We start from the raw sequence: 20,552 nt of genomic DNA, 5'->3' as shown, positions 1-20,552 counted from the left end.
AGCCAGTCTGTGACTAAGTTCGGTGCTGTTCAACCAGTCTGTGACTAAGGTCTGTGCTGCTCAACCAGTCTGTGACTAAGGTCGGTGCTGCTCAACCAGTCTGTGACTAAGGTCGGTGCTGCTCAACCAGTCTGTGACTAAGGTCGGTGCTGCTCAACCAGTCTGTGACTAAGGTCGTTGCTGCTCAACCAGTCTGTAACTAAGGTCGGTGCTGCTCAACCAGTCTGTGACCCCAGTCGGTGCTACTCAACCAGTCTGTGACTAAGGTCGGTGCTGCTCAACCAGTCTGTGACTAAGGTCTGTGCTGCTCAACCAGTCTGTAACTAAGGTCGGTGCTGCTCAACCAGTCTGTGACTAAGGTCGGTGCTGCTCAACCAGTCTGTGACTAAGGTCGGTGCTGCTCAACCAGTCTGTGACTAAGGTCGTTGCTGCTCAACCAGTCTGTAACTAAGGTCGGTGCTGCTCAACCAGTCTGTGACCCCAGTCGGTGCTACTCAACCAGTCTGTGACTAAGGTCGGTGCTGCTCAACCAGTCTGTGACTAAGGTCGGTGCTGCTCAACCAGTCTGTGACTAAGGTCGGTGCTGCTCAACCAGTCTGTAACTAAGGTCGGTGCTGTTCAACCAGTCTGTGACCCCGGTCGGTGCTGCTAAACCAGTCTGTGACCCCGGTCGGTGCTGCTCAACCAGTCTGTGACTAAGGTCGGTGCTGTTCAACCAGTCTGTGACTAAGGTCGGTGCTGCTCAACCAGTCTGTGACTAAGGTCAGTGCTGCTCAACCAGTCTGTGACCCCGGTCGGTGCTGCTCAACCAGTCTGTGACTAAGGTCGGTGCTGCTCAACCAGTCTGTGACCCCGGTCGGTGCTACTCAACCAGTCTGTGACCCCGGTCGGTGCTGCTCAACCAGTCTGTGACTAAGGTCGGTGCTGCTCAACCAGTCTGTAACTAAGGTCGGTGCTGCTCAACCAGTCTGTAACTAAGGTCAGTGCTACTCAACCAGTCTGTGACCCCGGTCGGTGCTACTCAACCAGTCTGTGACTAAGGTCGGTGCTGTTCAACCAGTCTGTGACTAAGGTCGGTGCTGTTCAACCAGTCTGTGACTAAGGTCGGTGCTGTTCAACCAGTCTGTAACTAAGGTCGGTGCTGTTCAACCAGTCTGTGACTAAGGTCGGTGCTGTTCAACCAGTCTGTAACTAAGGTCGGTGCTGCTCAACCAGTCTGTGACTAAGGTCGGTGCTGTTCAACCAGTCTGTGACCCCGGTCGGTGCTGCTCAACCAGTCTGTGACTAAGGTCGGTGCTGCTCAACCAGTCTGTGACCCCGGTCAGTGCTGCTCAACCAGTCTGTGACTAAGGTCGGTGCTGCTCAACCAGTCTGTGACTAAGGTCGGTGCTGCTCAACCAGTCTGTGACTAAGGTCAGTGCTGCTCAACCAGTCTGTGACTAAGGTCGGTGCTGCTCAACCAGTCTGTAACTAAGGTCGGTGCTGCTCAACCAGTCTGTGACTAAGGTCGGTGCTGCTCAACCAGTCTGTGACTAAGGTCGGTGCTGTTCAACCAGTCTGTGACTAAGGTCGGTGCTGCTCAACCAGTCTGTGACCCCGGTCGGTGCTGTTCAACCAGTCTGTGACCCCGGTCGGTGCTGTTCAACCAGTCTGTGACTAAGGTCGGTGCTGCTCAACCAGTCTGTGACCCCGGTCGGTGCTGTTCAACCAGTCTGTGACTAAGGTCGGTGCTGCTCAACCAGTCTGTGACTAAGGTCGGTGCTGCTCAACCAGTCTGTGACTAAGGTCGGTGCTGCTCAACCAGTCTGTGACTAAGGTCGGTGCTGCTCAACCAGTCTGTGACTAAGGTCGGTGCTGCTCAACCAGTCTGTGACTAAGGTCGTTGCTGCTCAACCAGTCTGTAACTAAGGTCGGTGCTGCTCAACCAGTCTGTGACCCCGGTCGGTGCTACTCAACCAGTCTGTGACTAAGGTCGGTGCTGCTCAACCAGTCTGTGACTAAGGTCGGTGCTGCTCAACCAGTCTGTGACTAAGGTCAGTGCTGCTCAACCAGTCTGTGACTAAGGTCGGTGCTGCTCAACCAGTCTGTAACTAAGGTCGGTGCTGCTCAACCAGTCTGTGACTAAGGTCGGTGCTGCTCAACCAGTCTGTGACTAAGGTCGGTGCTGTTCAACCAGTCTGTGACTAAGGTCGGTGCTGCTCAACCAGTCTGTGACCCCGGTCGGTGCTGTTCAACCAGTCTGTGACCCCGGTCGGTGCTGTTCAACCAGTCTGTGACTAAGGTCGGTGCTGCTCAACCAGTCTGTGACCCCGGTCGGTGCTGTTCAACCAGTCTGTGACTAAGGTCGGTGCTGCTCAACCAGTCTGTGACTAAGGTCGGTGCTGCTCAACCAGTCTGTGCTCCCGGTCGGTGCTGTTCAACCAGTCTGTGACTAAGGTCGGTGCTGCTCAACCAGTCTGTGACTAAGGTCGGTGCTGCTCAACCAGTCTGTGACTAAGGTCGGTGCTGCTCAACCAGTCTGTGACTAAGGTCGGTGCTGCTCAACCAGTCTGTGACCCCGGTCGGTGCTGTTCAACCAGTCTGTGACCCCGGTCGGTGCTGTTCAACCAGTCTGTGACTAAGGTCGGTGCTGCTCAACCAGTCTGTGACTAAGGTCGGTGCTGCTCAACCAGTCTGTGACCCCGGTCGGTGCTGTTCAACCAGTCTGTGACCCCGGTCGGTGCTGTTCAACCAGTCTGTGACTAAGGTCGGTGCTGCTCAACCAGTCTGTGACTAAGGTCAGTGCTGTTCAACCAGTCTGTGACCCCGGTCGGTGCTGTTCAACCAGTCTGTGACCCCGGTCGGTGCTGTTCAACCAGTCTGTGACTAAGGTCGGTGCTGTTCAACCAGTCTGTGACTAAGGTCTGTGCTGCTCAACCAGTCTGTGACTAAGGTCGGTGCTGCTCAACCAGTCTGTGACTAAGGTCGGTGCTGCTCAACCAGTCTGTGACTAAGGTCGGTGCTGCTCAACCAGTCTGTGACTAAGGTCGTTGCTGCTCAACCAGTCTGTAACTAAGGTCGGTGCTGCTCAACCAGTCTGTGACCCCAGTCGGTGCTACTCAACCAGTCTGTGACTAAGGTCGGTGCTGCTCAACCAGTCTGTGACTAAGGTCTGTGCTGCTCAACCAGTCTGTAACTAAGGTCGGTGCTGCTCAACCAGTCTGTGACTAAGGTCGGTGCTGCTCAACCAGTCTGTGACTAAGGTCGGTGCTGCTCAACCAGTCTGTGACTAAGGTCGTTGCTGCTCAACCAGTCTGTAACTAAGGTCGGTGCTGCTCAACCAGTCTGTGACCCCAGTCGGTGCTACTCAACCAGTCTGTGACTAAGGTCGGTGCTGCTCAACCAGTCTGTGACTAAGGTCGGTGCTGCTCAACCAGTCTGTGACTAAGGTCGGTGCTGCTCAACCAGTCTGTAACTAAGGTCGGTGCTGTTCAACCAGTCTGTGACCCCGGTCGGTGCTGCTAAACCAGTCTGTGACCCCGGTCGGTGCTGCTCAACCAGTCTGTGACTAAGGTCGGTGCTGTTCAACCAGTCTGTGACTAAGGTCGGTGCTGCTCAACCAGTCTGTGACTAAGGTCAGTGCTGCTCAACCAGTCTGTGACCCCGGTCGGTGCTGCTCAACCAGTCTGTGACTAAGGTCGGTGCTGCTCAACCAGTCTGTGACCCCGGTCGGTGCTACTCAACCAGTCTGTGACCCCGGTCGGTGCTGCTCAACCAGTCTGTAACTAAGGTCGGTGCTGCTCAACCAGTCTGTGACCCCGGTCGGTGCTGCTCAACCAGTCTGTGACTAAGGTCGGTGCTGCTCAACCAGTCTGTGACCCCGGTCGGTGCTACTCAACCAGTCTGTGACTAAGGTCGGTGCTGCTCAACCAGTCTGTAACTAAGGTCGGTGCTGCTCAACCAGTCTGTAACTAAGGTCAGTGCTACTCAACCAGTCTGTGACCCCGGTCGGTGCTACTCAACCAGTCTGTGACTAAGGTCGGTGCTGTTCAACCAGTCTGTGACTAAGGTCGGTGCTGTTCAACCAGTCTGTGACTAAGGTCGGTGCTGTTCAACCAGTCTGTAACTAAGGTCGGTGCTGTTCAACCAGTCTGTGACTAAGGTCGGTGCTGTTCAACCAGTCTGTAACTAAGGTCGGTGCTGCTCAACCAGTCTGTGACTAAGGTCGGTGCTGTTCAACCAGTCTGTGACCCCGGTCGGTGCTGCTCAACCAGTCTGTGACTAAGGTCGGTGCTGCTCAACCAGTCTGTGACCCCGGTCAGTGCTGCTCAACCAGTCTGTGACTAAGGTCGGTGCTGCTCAACCAGTCTGTAACTAAGGTCGGTGCTGCTCAACCAGTCTGTGACTAAGGTCGGTGCTGCTCAACCAGTCTGTGACTAAGGTCGGTGCTGTTCAACCAGTCTGTGACTAAGGTCGGTGCTGCTCAACCAGTCTGTGACCCCGGTCGGTGCTGTTCAACCAGTCTGTGACCCCGGTCGGTGCTGTTCAACCAGTCTGTGACTAAGGTCAGTGCTGCTCAACCAGTCTGTGACCCCGGTCGGTGCTGTTCAACCAGTCTGTGACTAAGGTCGGTGCTGCTCAACCAGTCTGTGACTAAGGTCGGTGCTGCTCAACCAGTCTGTGACCCCGGTCGGTGCTGTTCAACCAGTCTGTGACTAAGGTCGGTGCTGCTCAACCAGTCTGTGACTAAGGTCGGTGCTGCTCAACCAGTCTGTGACTAAGGTCGGTGCTGCTCAACCAGTCTGTGACTAAGGTCGGTGCTGCTCAACCAGTCTGTGACTAAGGTCGGTGCTGCTCAACCAGTCTGTGACTAAGGTCGTTGCTGCTCAACCAGTCTGTAACTAAGGTCGGTGCTGCTCAACCAGTCTGTGACCCCGGTCGGTGCTACTCAACCAGTCTGTGACTAAGGTCGGTGCTGCTCAACCAGTCTGTGACTAAGGTCGGTGCTGCTCAACCAGTCTGTGACTAAGGTCAGTGCTACTCAACCAGTCTGTGACCCGGGTGGTGCTGCTCAACCAGTCTGTGACTAAGGTCGGTGCTGCTCAACCAGTCTGTAACTAAGGTCGGTGCTGCTCAACCAGTCTGTAACTAAGGTCGGTGCTGCTCAACCAGTCTGTGACTAAGGTCGGTGCTGCTCAACCAGTCTGTAACTAAGGTCGGTGCTACTCAACCAGTCTGTGACTAAGGTCGGTGCTGTTCAACCAGTCTGTGACTAAGGTCGGTGCTACTCAACCAGTCTGTAACTAAGGTCGGTGCTGCTCAACCAGTCTGTGACTAAGGTCTGTGCTGCTCAACCAGTCTGTGACTAAGGTCGGTGCTACTCAACCAGTCTGTAACTAAGGTCGGTGCTGCTCAACCAGTCTGTGACTAAGGTCGGTGCTGTTCAACCAGTCTGTGACCCCGGTCGGTGCTGTTCAACCAGTCTGTGACTAAGGTCGGTGCTGCTCAACCAGTCTGTGACTAAGGTCGGTGATGCTCAACCAGTCTGTGACTAAGGTCGGTGCTGTTCAACCAGTCTGTAACTAAGGTCGGTGCTGTTCAACCAGACTGTGACTAAGGTCGGTGCTGTTCAACCAGTCTGTGACTAAGGTCGGTGCTGTTCAACCAGTCTGTGACTAAGGTCGGTGCTGTTCAACCAGTCTGTGACCCGGGTGGTGCTGCTCAACCAGTCTGTAACTAAGGTCGGTGCTGCTCAACCAGTCTGTGACTAAGGTCGGTGCTGCTCAACCAGTCTGTGACTAAGGTCGGTGCTGCTCAACCAGTCTGTGACTAAGGTCGGTGCTGCTCAACCAGTCTGTGACTAAGGTCGGTGCTGCTCAACCAGTCTGTGACTAAGGTCGGTGCTGCTCAACCAGTCTGTAACTAAGGTAAGTGCTGCTCAACCAGTCTGTGACTAAGGTCGGTGCTGCTCAACCAGTCTGTGACTAAGGTCGGTGCTGTTCAACCAGTCTGTGACCCCGGTCGGTGCTGCTAAACCAGTCTGTGACCCCGGTCGGTGCTGCTCAACCAGTCTGTGACTAAGGTCGGTGCTGTTCAACCAGTCTGTGACTAAGGTCGGTGCTGCTCAACCAGTCTGTGACTAAGGTCAGTGCTGCTCAACCAGTCTGTGACCCCGGTCGGTGCTGCTCAACCAGTCTGTGACTAAGGTCGGTGCTGCTCAACCAGTCTGTGACCCCGGTCGGTGCTACTCAACCAGTCTGTGACCCCGGTCGGTGCTGCTCAACCAGTCTGTGACTAAGGTCGGTGCTGCTCAACCAGTCTGTAACTAAGGTCGGTGCTGCTCAACCAGTCTGTAACTAAGGTCAGTGCTACTCAACCAGTCTGTGACCCCGGTCGGTGCTACTCAACCAGTCTGTGACTAAGGTCGGTGCTGTTCAACCAGTCTGTGACTAAGGTCGGTGCTGTTCAACCAGTCTGTGACTAAGGTCGGTGCTGTTCAACCAGTCTGTAACTAAGGTCGGTGCTGTTCAACCAGTCTGTGACTAAGGTCGGTGCTGTTCAACCAGTCTGTAACTAAGGTCGGTGCTGCTCAACCAGTCTGTGACTAAGGTCGGTGCTGTTCAACCAGTCTGTGACCCCGGTCGGTGCTGCTCAACCAGTCTGTGACTAAGGTCGGTGCTGCTCAACCAGTCTGTGACCCCGGTCAGTGCTGCTCAACCAGTCTGTGACTAAGGTCGGTGCTGCTCAACCAGTCTGTGACTAAGGTCGGTGCTGCTCAACCAGTCTGTGACTAAGGTCAGTGCTGCTCAACCAGTCTGTGACTAAGGTCGGTGCTGCTCAACCAGTCTGTAACTAAGGTCGGTGCTGCTCAACCAGTCTGTGACTAAGGTCGGTGCTGCTCAACCAGTCTGTGACTAAGGTCGGTGCTGTTCAACCAGTCTGTGACTAAGGTCGGTGCTGCTCAACCAGTCTGTGACCCCGGTCGGTGCTGTTCAACCAGTCTGTGACCCCGGTCGGTGCTGTTCAACCAGTCTGTGACTAAGGTCGGTGCTGCTCAACCAGTCTGTGACCCCGGTCGGTGCTGTTCAACCAGTCTGTGACTAAGGTCGGTGCTGCTCAACCAGTCTGTGACTAAGGTCGGTGCTGCTCAACCAGTCTGTGCTCCCGGTCGGTGCTGTTCAACCAGTCTGTGACTAAGGTCGGTGCTGCTCAACCAGTCTGTGACTAAGGTCGGTGCTGCTCAACCAGTCTGTGACTAAGGTCGGTGCTGCTCAACCAGTCTGTGACTAAGGTCGGTGCTGCTCAACCAGTCTGTGACCCCGGTCGGTGCTGTTCAACCAGTCTGTGACCCCGGTCGGTGCTGTTCAACCAGTATGTGACTAAGGTCGGTGCTGCTCAACCAGTCTGTGACTAAGGTCGGTGCTGCTCAACCAGTCTGTGACCCCGGTCGGTGCTGTTCAACCAGTCTGTGACCCCGGTTGGTGCTGTTCAACCAGTCTGTGACTAAGGTCGGTGCTGCTCAACCAGTCTGTGACTAAGGTCAGTGCTGTTCAACCAGTCTGTGACCCCGGTCGGTGCTGTTCAACCAGTCTGTGACCCCGGTCGGTGCTGTTCAACCAGTCTGTGACTAAGGTCGGTGCTGTTCAACCAGTCTGTGACTAAGGTCTGTGCTGCTCAACCAGTCTGTGACTAAGGTCGGTGCTGCTCAACCAGTCTGTGACTAAGGTCGGTGCTGCTCAACCAGTCTGTGACTAAGGTCGGTGCTGCTCAACCAGTCTGTGACTAAGGTCGTTGCTGCTCAACCAGTCTGTAACTAAGGTCGGTGCTGCTCAACCAGTCTGTGACCCCAGTCGGTGCTACTCAACCAGTCTGTGACTAAGGTCGGTGCTGCTCAACCAGTCTGTGACTAAGGTCTGTGCTGCTCAACCAGTCTGTAACTAAGGTCGGTGCTGCTCAACCAGTCTGTGACTAAGGTCGGTGCTGCTCAACCAGTCTGTGACTAAGGTCGGTGCTGCTCAACCAGTCTGTGACTAAGGTCGTTGCTGCTCAACCAGTCTGTAACTAAGGTCGGTGCTGCTCAACCAGTCTGTGACCCCAGTCGGTGCTACTCAACCAGTCTGTGACTAAGGTCGGTGCTGCTCAACCAGTCTGTGACTAAGGTCTGTGCTGCTCAACCAGTCTGTGACTAAGGTCGGTGGAGCTCAACCAGTCTGTAACTAAGGTCGGTGCTGCTCAACCAGTCTGTGACCCCGGTCGGTGCTACTCAACCAGTCTGTGACTAAGGTCGGTGCTGTTCAACCAGTCTGTAACTAAGGTCTGTGCTGCTCAACCAGTCTGTAACTAAGGTCGGTGCTGCTCAACCAGTCTGTGACCCCGGTCGGTGCTACTCAACCAGTCTGTGACTAAGGTCGGTGCTGCTCAACCAGTCTGTGACCCCGGTCGGTGCTACTCAACCAGTCTGTGACTAAGGTCGGTGCTGCTCAACCAGTCTGTGACTAAGGTCGGTGCTGTTCAACCAGTCTGTGACTAAGGTCGGTGCTGTTCAACCAGTCTGTGACTAAGGTCGGTGCTGCTCAACCAGTCTGTGACTAAGGTCGGTGCTGCTCAACCAGTCTGTGACTAAGGTCGGTGCTGCTCAACCAGTCTGTGACTAAGGTCAGTGCTACTCAACCAGTCTGTGACCCGGGTGGTGCTGCTCAACCAGTCTGTGACTAAGGTCGGTGCTGCTCAACCAGTCTGTAACTAAGGTCGGTGCTGCTCAACCAGTCTGTGACCCGGGTGGTGCTGCTCAACCAGTCTGTGACTAAGGTCGGTGCTGTTCAACCAGTCTGTGACTAAGGTCGGTGCTGTTCAACCAGTCTGTGACTAAGGTCGGTGCTGCTCAACCAGTCTGTGACTAAGGTCGGTGCTGCTCAACCAGTCTGTGACTAAGGTCGGTGCTGCTCAACCAGTCTGTGACTAAGGTCAGTGCTACTCAACCAGTCTGTGACCCGGGTGGTGCTGCTCAACCAGTCTGTGACTAAGGTCGGTGCTGCTCAACCAGTCTGTAACTAAGGTCGGTGCTACTCAACCAGTCTGTGACTAAGGTCGGTGCTGTTCAACCAGTCTGTGACTAAGGTCGGTGCTACTCAACCAGTCTGTGACCCTGGTCGGTGCTGCTCAACCAGTCTGTGACTAAGGTCGGTGCTACTCAACCAGTCTGTGACTAAGGTTGGTGCTACTCAACCAGTCTGTGACTAAGGTCGGTGCTGTTCAACCAGTCTGTGACTAAGGTCGGTGCTACTCAACCAGTCTGTGACTAAGGTCGGTGCTACTCAACCAGTCTGTGACCCTGGTCGGTGCTGCTCAACCAGTCTGTGACTAAGGTCGGTGCTACTCAACCAGTCTGTGACTAAGGTTGGTGCTGCTCAACCAGTCTGTGACTAAGGTCGGTGCTACTCAACCAGTCTGTGACTAAGGTCGGTGCTGTTCAACCAGTCTGTGACTAAGGTCGGTGCTGCTCAACCAGTCTGTGACTAAGGTCGGTGCTGCTCAACCAGTCTGTGACTAAGGTCGGTGCTGTTCAACCAGTCTGTGACTAAGGTCGGTGCTGCTCAACCAGTCTGTGACCCCGGTCGGTGCTGCTCAACCAGTCTGTGACTAAGGTCAGTGCTGCTCAACCAGTCTGTGACTAAGGTCGGTGCTGTTCAACCAGTCTGTGACCCCGGTCGGTGCTGCTCAACCAGTCTGTGACCCCGGTCGGTGCTGTTCAACCAGTCTGTGACCCCGGACGGTGCTGCTCAACCAGTCTGTGACCCCGGTCGGTGCTGCTCAACCAGTCTGTGACTAAGGTCGGTGCTGTTCAACCAGTCTGTGACTAAGGTCGGTGCTGTTCAACCAGTCTGTGACCCGGGTGGTGCTGCTCAACCAGTCTGTAACTAAGGTGGGTGCTGTTCAACCAGTCTGTAACTAAGGTCGGTGCTGCTCAACCAGTCTGTGACTAAGGTCGGTGCTGCTCAACCAGTCTGTGACTAAGGTCGGTGCTGCTCAACCAGTCTGTGACTAAGGTCGGTGCTGCTCAACCAGTCTGTGACCCCGGTCGGTGCTGTTCAACCAGTCTGTGACCCCGGTCGGTGCTGTTCAACCAGTATGTGACTAAGGTCGGTGCTGCTCAACCAGTCTGTGACTAAGGTCGGTGCTGCTCAACCAGTCTGTGACCCCGGTCGGTGCTGTTCAACCAGTCTGTGACCCCGGTCGGTGCTGTTCAACCAGTCTGTGACTAAGGTCGGTGCTGCTCAACCAGTCTGTGACTAAGGTCAGTGCTGTTCAACCAGTCTGTGACCCCGGTCGGTGCTGTTCAACCAGTCTGTGACCCCGGTCGGTGCTGTTCAACCAGTCTGTGACTAAGGTCGGTGCTGTTCAACCAGTCTGTGACTAAGGTCTGTGCTGCTCAACCAGTCTGTGACTAAGGTCGGTGCTGCTCAACCAGTCTGTGACTAAGGTCGGTGCTGCTCAACCAGTCTGTGACTAAGGTCGGTGCTGCTCAACCAGTCTGTGACTAAGGTCGTTGCTGCTCAACCAGTCTGTAACTAAGGTCGGTGCTGCTCAACCAGTCTGTGACCCCAGTCGGTGCTACTCAACCAGTCTGTGACTAAGGTCGGTGCTGCTCAACCAGTCTGTGACTAAGGTCTGTGCTGCTCAACCAGTCTGTAACTAAGGTCGGTGCTGCTCAACCAGTCTGTGACTAAGGTCGGTGCTGCTCAACCAGTCTGTGACTAAGGTCGGTGCTGCTCAACCAGTCTGTGACTAAGGTCGTTGCTGCTCAACCAGTCTGTAACTAAGGTCGGTGCTGCTCAACCAGTCTGTGACCCCAGTCGGTGCTACTCAACCAGTCTGTGACTAAGGTCGGTGCTGCTCAACCAGTCTGTGACTAAGGTCTGTGCTGCTCAACCAGTCTGTGACTAAGGTCGGTGGAGCTCAACCAGTCTGTAACTAAGGTCGGTGCTGCTCAACCAGTCTGTGACCCCGGTCGGTGCTACTCAACCAGTCTGTGACTAAGGTCGGTGCTGTTCAACCAGTCTGTAACTAAGGTCTGTGCTGCTCAACCAGTCTGTAACTAAGGTCGGTGCTGCTCAACCAGTCTGTGACCCCGGTCGGTGCTACTCAACCAGTCTGTGACTAAGGTCGGTGCTGCTCAACCAGTCTGTGACCCCGGTCGGTGCTACTCAACCAGTCTGTGACTAAGGTCGGTGCTGCTCAACCAGTCTGTGACTAAGGTCGGTGCTGTTCAACCAGTCTGTGACTAAGGTCGGTGCTGTTCAACCAGTCTGTGACTAAGGTCGGTGCTGCTCAACCAGTCTGTGACTAAGGTCGGTGCTGCTCAACCAGTCTGTGACTAAGGTCGGTGCTGCTCAACCAGTCTGTGACTAAGGTCAGTGCTACTCAACCAGTCTGTGACCCGGGTGGTGCTGCTCAACCAGTCTGTGACTAAGGTCGGTGCTGCTCAACCAGTCTGTAACTAAGGTCGGTGCTGCTCAACCAGTCTGTAACTAAGGTCGGTGCTGCTCAACCAGTCTGTGACTAAGGTCGGTGCTGCTCAACCAGTCTGTAACTAAGGTCGGTGCTACTCAACCAGTCTGTGACTAAGGTCGGTGCTGTTCAACCAGTCTGTGACTAAGGTCGGTGCTACTCAACCAGTCTGTGACCCTGGTCGGTGCTGCTCAACCAGTCTGTGACTAAGGTCGGTGCTACTCAACCAGTCTGTGACTAAGGTTGGTGCTACTCAACCAGTCTGTGACTAAGGTCGGTGCTGTTCAACCAGTCTGTGACTAAGGTCGGTGCTACTCAACCAGTCTGTGACTAAGGTCGGTGCTACTCAACCAGTCTGTGACCCTGGTCGGTGCTGCTCAACCAGTCTGTGACTAAGGTCGGTGCTACTCAACCAGTCTGTGACTAAGGTTGGTGCTGCTCAACCAGTCTGTGACTAAGGTCGGTGCTACTCAACCAGTCTGTGACTAAGGTCGGTGCTGTTCAACCAGTCTGTGACTAAGGTCGGTGCTGCTCAACCAGTCTGTGACTAAGGTCGGTGCTGCTCAACCAGTCTGTGACTAAGGTCGGTGCTGTTCAACCAGTCTGTGACTAAGGTCGGTGCTGCTCAACCAGTCTGTGACCCCGGTCGGTGCTGCTCAACCAGTCTGTGACTAAGGTCAGTGCTGCTCAACCAGTCTGTGACTAAGGTCGGTGCTGTTCAACCAGTCTGTGACCCCGGTCGGTGCTGCTCAAACAGTCTGTGACCCCGGTCGGTGCTGTTCAACCAGTCTGTGACCCCGGACGGTGCTGCTCAACCAGTCTGTGACCCCGGTCGGTGCTGCTCAACCAGTCTGTGACTAAGGTCGGTGCTGTTCAACCAGTCTGTGACTAAGGTCGGTGCTGTTCAACCAGTCTGTGACCCGGGTGGTGCTGCTCAACCAGTCTGTAACTAAGGTGGGTGCTGTTCAACCAGTCTGTAACTAAGGTCGGTGCTGCTCAACCAGTCTGTGACTAAGGTCGGTGCTGCTCAACCAGTCTGTGACTAAGGTCGGTGCTGCTCAACCAGTCTGTGACTAAGGTCAGTGCTGCTCAACCAGTCTGTGACTAAGGTCGGTGCTGTTCAACCAGTCTGTAACTAAGGTCGGTGCTGCTCAACCAGTCTGTAACTAAGGTCGGTGCTGTTCAACCAGTCTGTGACCCCAGTCGGTGCTGCTCAACCAGTCTGTGACCCCGGTCGGTGCTGCTCAACCAGTCTGTGACTAAGGTCGGTGCTGCTCAACCAGTCTGTGACTAAGGTCAGTGCTGCTCAACCAGTCTTTGACCCCGGTCGGTGCTGCTCAACCAGTCTGTGACTAAGGTCGGTGCTGCTCAACCAGTCTGTGACCCCGGTCGGTGCTACTCAACCAGTCTGTGACCCCGGTCGGTGCTGCTCAACCAGTCTGTGACTAAGGTCGGTGCTGCTCAACCAGTCTGTGACCCCGGTCGGTGCTGCTCAACCAGTCTGTGACTAAGGTCGGTGCTGCTCAACCAGTCTGTGACTAAGGTCGGTGCTGCTCAACCAGTCTGTGACCCCGGTCGGTGCTGCTCAACCAGTCTGTGACTAAGGTCGGTGCTGCTCAACCAGTCTGTGACTAAAGTCGGTGCTGCTCAACCATTCTGTAACTAAGGTCGGTGCTGCTCAACCAGTCTTTAACTAAGGTCAGTGCTACTCAACCAGTCTGTGACCCCGGTCGGTGCTACTCAACCAGTCTGTGACTAAGGTCGGTGCTGTTCAACCAGTCTGTGACTAAGGTCGGTGCTGTTCAACCAGTCTGTGACTAAGGTCGGTGCTGTTCAACCAGTCTGTAACTAAGGTCGGTGCTGTTCAACCAGTCTGTGACTAAGGTCGGTGCTGTTCAACCAGTCTGTAACTAAGGTAAGTGCTGCTCAACCAGTCTGTGACTAAGGTCGGTGCTGTTCAACCAGTCTGTGACCCCGGTCGGTGCTGCTCAACCAGTCTGTGACTAAGGTCGGTGCTGCTCAACCAGTCTGTGACTAAGGTCGGTGCTGTTCAACCAGTCTGTGACTAAGGTCGGTGCTGTTCAACCAGACTGTGACTAAGGTCGGTGCTAGTCAACCAGTCTGTAACTAAGGTCAGTGCTGCTCAACCAGTCTTTGACCCCGGTCGGTGCTGCTCAACCAGACTGTGACTAAGGTCGGTGCTGCTCAACCAGTCTGTGACTAAGGTCGGTGCTGCTCAACCAGTCTGTGACTAAGGTCAGTGCTGCTCAACCAGTCTTTGACCCCGGTCGGTGCTGCTCAACCAGTCTGTGACTAAGGTCGGTGCTGCTCAACCAGTCTGTGACCCCGGTCGGTGCTGTTCAACCAGTCTGTGACCCCGGACGGTGCTGCTCAACCAGTCTGTGACCCCGGTCGGTGCTGCTCAACCAGTCTGTGACTAAGGTCGGTGCTGTTCAACCAGTCTGTGACTAAGGTCGGTGCTGTTCAACCAGTCTGTGACCCGGGTGGTGCTGCTCAACCAGTCTGTAACTAAGGTGGGTGCTGTTCAACCAGTCTGTAACTAAGGTCGGTGCTGCTCAACCAGTCTGTGACTAAGGTCGGTGCTGCTCAACCAGTCTGTGACTAAGGTCGGTGCTGCTCAACCAGTCTGTGACTAAGGTCGGTGCTGCTCAACCAGTCTGTGACCCCGGTCGGTGCTGTTCAACCAGTCTGTGACCCCGGTCGGTGCTGTTCAACCAGTATGTGACTAAGGTCGGTGCTGCTCAACCAGTCTGTGACTAAGGTCGGTGCTGCTCAACCAGTCTGTGACCCCGGTCGGTGCTGTTCAACCAGTCTGTGACCCCGGTCGGTGCTGTTCAACCAGTCTGTGACTAAGGTCGGTGCTGCTCAACCAGTCTGTGACTAAGGTCAGTGCTGTTCAACCAGTCTGTGACCCCGGTCGGTGCTGTTCAACCAGTCTGTGACCCCGGTCGGTGCTGTTCAACCAGTCTGTGACTAAGGTCGGTGCTGTTCAACCAGTCTGTGACTAAGGTCTGTGCTGCTCAACCAGTCTGTGACTAAGGTCGGTGCTGCTCAACCAGTCTGTGACTAAGGTCGGTGCTGCTCAACCAGTCTGTGACTAAGGTCGGTGCTGCTCAACCAGTCTGTGACTAAGGTCGTTGCTGCTCAACCAGTCTGTAACTAAGGTCGGTGCTGCTCAACCAGTCTGTGACCCCAGTCGGTGCTACTCAACCAGTCTGTGACTAAGGTCGGTGCTGCTCAACCAGTCTGTGACTAAGGTCTGTGCTGCTCAACCAGTCTGTAACTAAGGTCGGTGCTGCTCAACCAGTCTGTGACTAAGGTCGGTGCTGCTCAACCAGTCTGTGACTAAGGTCGGTGCTGCTCAACCAGTCTGTGACTAAGGTCGTTGCTGCTCAACCAGTCTGTAACTAAGGTCGGTGCTGCTCAACCAGTCTGTGACCCCAGTCGGTGCTACTCAACCAGTCTGTGACTAAGGTCGGTGCTGCTCAACCAGTCTGTGACTAAGGTCTGTGCTGCTCAACCAGTCTGTGACTAAGGTCGGTGGAGCTCAACCAGTCTGTAACTAAGGTCGGTGCTGCTCAACCAGTCTGTGACCCCGGTCGGTGCTACTCAACCAGTCTGTGACTAAGGTCGGTGCTGTTCAACCAGTCTGTAACTAAGGTCTGTGCTGCTCAACCAGTCTGTAACTAAGGTCGGTGCTGCTCAACCAGTCTGTGACCCCGGTCGGTGCTACTCAACCAGTCTGTGACTAAGGTCGGTGCTGCTCAACCAGTCTGTGACCCCGGTCGGTGCTACTCAACCAGTCTGTGACTAAGGTCGGTGCTGCTCAACCAGTCTGTGACTAAGGTCGGTGCTGTTCAACCAGTCTGTGACTAAGGTCGGTGCTGTTCAACCAGTCTGTGACTAAGGTCGGTGCTGCTCAACCAGTCTGTGACTAAGGTCGGTGCTGCTCAACCAGTCTGTGACTAAGGTCGGTGCTGCTCAACCAGTCTGTGACTAAGGTCAGTGCTACTCAACCAGTCTGTGACCCGGGTGGTGCTGCTCAACCAGTCTGTGACTAAGGTCGGTGCTGCTCAACCAGTCTGTAACTAAGGTCGGTGCTGCTCAACCAGTCTGTAACTAAGGTCGGTGCTGCTCAACCAGTCTGTGACTAAGGTCGGTGCTGCTCAACCAGTCTGTAACTAAGGTCGGTGCTACTCAACCAGTCTGTGACTAAGGTCGGTGCTGTTCAACCAGTCTGTGACTAAGGTCGGTGCTACTCAACCAGTCTGTGACCCTGGTCGGTGCTGCTCAACCAGTCTGTGACTAAGGTCGGTGCTACTCAACCAGTCTGTGACTAAGGTTGGTGCTACTCAACCAGTCTGTGACTAAGGTCGGTGCTGTTCAACCAGTCTGTGACTAAGGTCGGTGCTACTCAACCAGTCTGTGACTAAGGTCGGTGCTACTCAACCAGTCTGTGACCCTGGTCGGTGCTGCTCAACCAGTCTGTGACTAAGGTCGGTGCTACTCAACCAGTCTGTGACTAAGGTTGGTGCTGCTCAACCAGTCTGTGACTAAGGTCGGTGCTACTCAACCAGTCTGTGACTAAGGTCGGTGCTGTTCAACCAGTCTGTGACTAAGGTCGGTGCTGCTCAACCAGTCTGTGACTAAGGTCGGTGCTGCTCAACCAGTCTGTGACTAAGGTCGGTGCTGTTCAACCAGTCTGTGACTAAGGTCGGTGCTGCTCAACCAGTCTGTGACCCCGGTCGGTGCTGCTCAACCAGTCTGTGACTAAGGTCAGTGCTGCTCAACCAGTCTGTGACTAAGGTCGGTGCTGTTCAACCAGTCTGTGACCCCGGTCGGTGCTGCTCAAACAGTCTGTGACCCCGGTCGGTGCTGTTCAACCAGTCTGTGACCCCGGACGGTGCTGCTCAACCAGTCTGTGACCCCGGTCGGTGCTGCTCAACCAGTCTGTGACTAAGGTCGGTGCTGTTCAACCAGTCTGTGACTAAGGTCGGTGCTGTTCAACCAGTCTGTGACCCGGGTGGTGCTGCTCAACCAGTCTGTAACTAAGGTGGGTGCTGTTCAACCAGTCTGTAACTAAGGTCGGTGCTGCTCAACCAGTCTGTGACTAAGGTCGGTGCTGCTCAACCAGTCTGTGACTAAGGTCGGTGCTGCTCAACCAGTCTGTGACTAAGGTCAGTGCTGCTCAACCAGTCTGTGACTAAGGTCGGTGCTGTTCAACCAGTCTGTGACTAAGGTCGGTGCTGCTCAACCAGTCTGTAACTAAGGTCGGTGCTGTTCAACCAGTCTGTGACCCCAGTCGGTGCTGCTCAACCAGTCTGTGACCCCGGTCGGTGCTGCTCAACCAGTCTGTGACTAAGGTCGGTGCTGCTCAACCAGTCTGTGACTAAGGTCAGTGCTGCTCAACCAGTCTTTGACCCCGGTCGGTGCTGCTCAACCAGTCTGTGACTAAGGTCGGTGCTGCTCAACCAGTCTGTGACCCCGGTCGGTGCTACTCAACCAGTCTGTGACCCCGGTCGGTGCTGCTCAACCAGTCTGTGACTAAGGTCGGTGCTGCTCAACCAGTCTGTGACCCCGGTCGGTGCTGCTCAACCAGTCTGTGACTAAGGTCGGTGCTGCTCAACCAGTCTGTGACTAAGGTCGGTGCTGCTCAACCAGTCTGTGACCCCGGTCGGTGCTGCTCAACCAGTCTGTGACTAAGGTCGGTGCTGCTCAACCAGTCTGTGACTAAAGTCGGTGCTGCTCAACCATTCTGTAACTAAGGTCGGTGCTGCTCAACCAGTCTTTAACTAAGGTCAGTGCTACTCAACCAGTCTGTGACCCCGGTCGGTGCTACTCAACCAGTCTGTGACTAAGGTCGGTGCTGCTCAACCAGTCTGTGACTAAGGTCGGTGCTGTTCAACCAGTCTGTGACTAAGGTCGGTGCTGTTCAACCAGTCTGTAACTAAGGTCGGTGCTGTTCAACCAGTCTGTGACTAAGGTCGGTGCTGTTCAACCAGTCTGTAACTAAGGTAAGTGCTGCTCAACCAGTCTGTGACTAAGGTCGGTGCTGTTCAACCAGTCTGTGACCCCGGTCGGTGCTGCTCAACCAGTCTGTGACTAAGGTCGGTGCTGCTCAACCAGTCTGTGACTAAGGTCGGTGCTGCTCAACCAGTCTGTGACTAAGGTCGGTGCTGTTCAACCAGACTGTGACTAAGGTCGGTGCTAGTCAACCAGTCTGTAACTAAGGTCGGTGCTGCTCAACCAGTCTGTGACTAAGGTCGGTGCTGCTCAACCAGTCTGTGATTAAGGTCGGTGCTGCTCAACCAGTCTGTGACCCCGGTCGGTGCTGCTCAACCAGTCTGTAACTAAGGTCGGTGCTGCTCAACCAGTCTGTGACTAAGGTCGGTGCTGCTCAACCAGTCTGTGACTAAGGTCGGTGCTGCTCAACCAGTCTGTGACCCCGGTCGGTGCTGCTCAACCAGTCTGTGACTAAGGTCGGTGCTGTTCAACCAGACTGTGACTAAGGTCGGTGCTGTTCAACCAGACTGTGACTAAGGTCGGTGCTAGTCAACCAGTCTGTGACTAAGGTCGGTGCTGTTCAACCAGTCTGTGACTAAGGTCTGTGCTGCTCAACCAGTCTGTGACTAAGGTCGGTGCTGCTCAACCAGTCTGTGACTAAGGTCGGTGCTGCTCAACCAGTCTGTGACTAAGGTCGGTGCTGCTCAACCAGTCTGTGACTAAGGTCGTTGCTGCTCAACCAGTCTGTAACTAAGGTCGGTGCCTTAGTCACAGTCTGGTGGTGCTGCTCAACCAGTCTGTAACTAAGGTCGGTGCTGCTCAACCAGTCTGTAACTAAGGTCGGTGCTGCTCAACCAGTCTGTGACTAAGGTCGGTGCTGCTCAACCAGTCTGTAACTAAGGTCGGTGCTACTCAACCAGTCTGTGACTAAGGTCGGTGCTGTTCAACCAGTCTGTGACTAAGGTCGGTGCTACTCAACCAGTCTGTGACCCTGGTCGGTGCTGCTCAACCAGTCTGTGACTAAGGTCGGTGCTACTCAACCAGTCTGTGACTAAGGTTGGTGCTACTCAACCAGTCTGTGACTAAGGTCGGTGCTGTTCAACCAGTCTGTGACTAAGGTCGGTGCTACTCAACCAGTCTGTGACTAAGGTCGGTGCTACTCAACCAGTCTGTGACCCTGGTCGGTGCTGCTCAACCAGTCTGTGACTAAGGTCGGTGCTACTCAACCAGTCTGTGACTAAGGTTGGTGCTGCTCAACCAGTCTGTGACTAAGGTCGGTGCTACTCAACCAGTCTGTGACTAAGGTCGGTGCTGTTCAACCAGTCTGTGACTAAGGTCGGTGCTGCTCAACCAGTCTGTGACTAAGGTCGGTGCTGCTCAACCAGTCTGTGACTAAGGTCGGTGCTGTTCAACCAGTCTGTGACTAAGGTCGGTGCTGCTCAACCAGTCTGTGACCCCGGTCGGTGCTGCTCAACCAGTCTGTGACTAAGGTCAGTGCTGCTCAACCAGTCTGTGACTAAGGTCGGTGCTGTTCAACCAGTCTGTGACCCCGGTCGGTGCTGCTCAACCAGTCTGTGACCCCGGTCGGTGCTGTTCAACCAGTCTGTGACCCCGGACGGTGCTGCTCAACCAGTCTGTGACCCCGGTCGGTGCTGCTCAACCAGTCTGTGACTAAGGTCGGTGCTGTTCAACCAGTCTGTGACTAAGGTCGGTGCTGTTCAACCAGTCTGTGACCCGGGTGGTGCTGCTCAACCAGTCTGTAACTAAGGTGGGTGCTGCTCAACCAGTCTATAACTAAGGTCGGTGCTGCTCAACCAGTCTGTGACTAAGGTCGGTGCTGCTCAACCAGTCTGTGACTAAGGTCGGTGCTGCTCAACCAGTCTGTGACTAAGGTCAGTGCTGCTCAACCAGTCTGTGACTAAGGTCGGTGCTGTTCAACCAGTCTGTAACTAAGGTCGGTGCTGCTCAACCAGTCTGTAACTAAGGTCGGTGCTGTTCAACCAGTCTGTGACCCCGGTCGGTGCTGCTCAACCAGTCTGTGACCCCGGTCGGTGCTGCTCAACCAGTCTGTGACTAAGGTCGGTGCTGCTCAACCAGTCTGTGACTAAGGTCAGTGCTGCTCAACCAGTCTGTGACCCCGGTCGGTGCTGCTCAACCAGTCTGTGACTAAGGTCGGTGCTGCTCAACCAGTCTGTGACCCCGGTCGGTGCTACTCAACCAGTCTGTGACCCCGGTCGGTGCTGCTCAACCAGTCTGTGACCCCGGTCGGTGCTGCTCAACCAGTCTGTGACTAAGGTCGGTGCTGCTCAACCAGTCTGTGACTAAGGTCGGTGCTGCTCAACCAGTCTGTGACCCCGGTCGGTGCTGCTCAACCAGTCTGTGACTAAGGTCGGTGCTGCTCAACCAGTCTGTGACTAAGGTCGGTGCTGCTCAACCAGTCTGTAACTAAGGTCGGTGCTGCTCAACCAGTCTGTAACTAAGGTCAGTGCTACTCAACCAGTCTGTGACCCCGGTCGGTGCTACTCAACCAGTCTGTGACTAAGGTCGGTGCTGTTCAACCAGTCTGTGACTAAGGTCGGTGCTGTTCAACCAGTCTGTGACTAAGGTCGGTGCTGTTCAACCAGTCTGTAACTAAGGTCGGTGCTGTTCAACCAGTCTGTGACTAAGGTCGGTGCTGTTCAACCAGTCTGTAACTAAGGTAAGTGCTGCTCAACCAGTCTGTGACTAAGGTCGGTGCTGTTCAACCAGTCTGTGACCCCGGTCGGTGCTGCTCAACCAGTCTGTGACTAAGGTCGGTGCTGCTCAACCAGTCTGTGACTAAGGTCGGTGCTGCTCAACCAGTCTGTGACTAAGGTCGGTGCTGTTCAACCAGACTGTGACTAAGGTCGGTGCTAGTCAACCAGTCTGTAACTAAGGTCGGTGCTGCTCAACCAGTCTGTGACCCCGGTCGGTGCTGCTCAACCAGTCTGTGACTAAGGTCGGTGCTGCTCAACCAGTCTGTGATTAAGGTCGGTGCTGCTCAACCAGTCTGTGACCCCGGT

General features: G+C 54.9%; 1 protein-coding gene across 1 annotated transcript in view; it reads right to left on the bottom strand.

The window, feature by feature from the left end:
• Positions 1–20,552, bottom strand: part of LOC118947116 (uncharacterized) — a 62,094-nt gene that overhangs the window by 36,190 nt on the left and 5,352 nt on the right. The gene's annotated exons all lie outside the window — the stretch shown is intronic.

The sequence above is a fragment of the Oncorhynchus mykiss genome, chromosome 13 (assembly GCF_057628025.1).
Source record: "Oncorhynchus mykiss isolate SJ-2025 chromosome 13, ASM5762802v1, whole genome shotgun sequence".
Taxonomy (NCBI): Eukaryota; Metazoa; Chordata; class Actinopteri; order Salmoniformes; family Salmonidae; genus Oncorhynchus; species Oncorhynchus mykiss.
The sequence above is the reverse complement of the archived record's forward strand: the minus strand, read 5'-3'. Positions and strand labels throughout refer to the sequence as shown.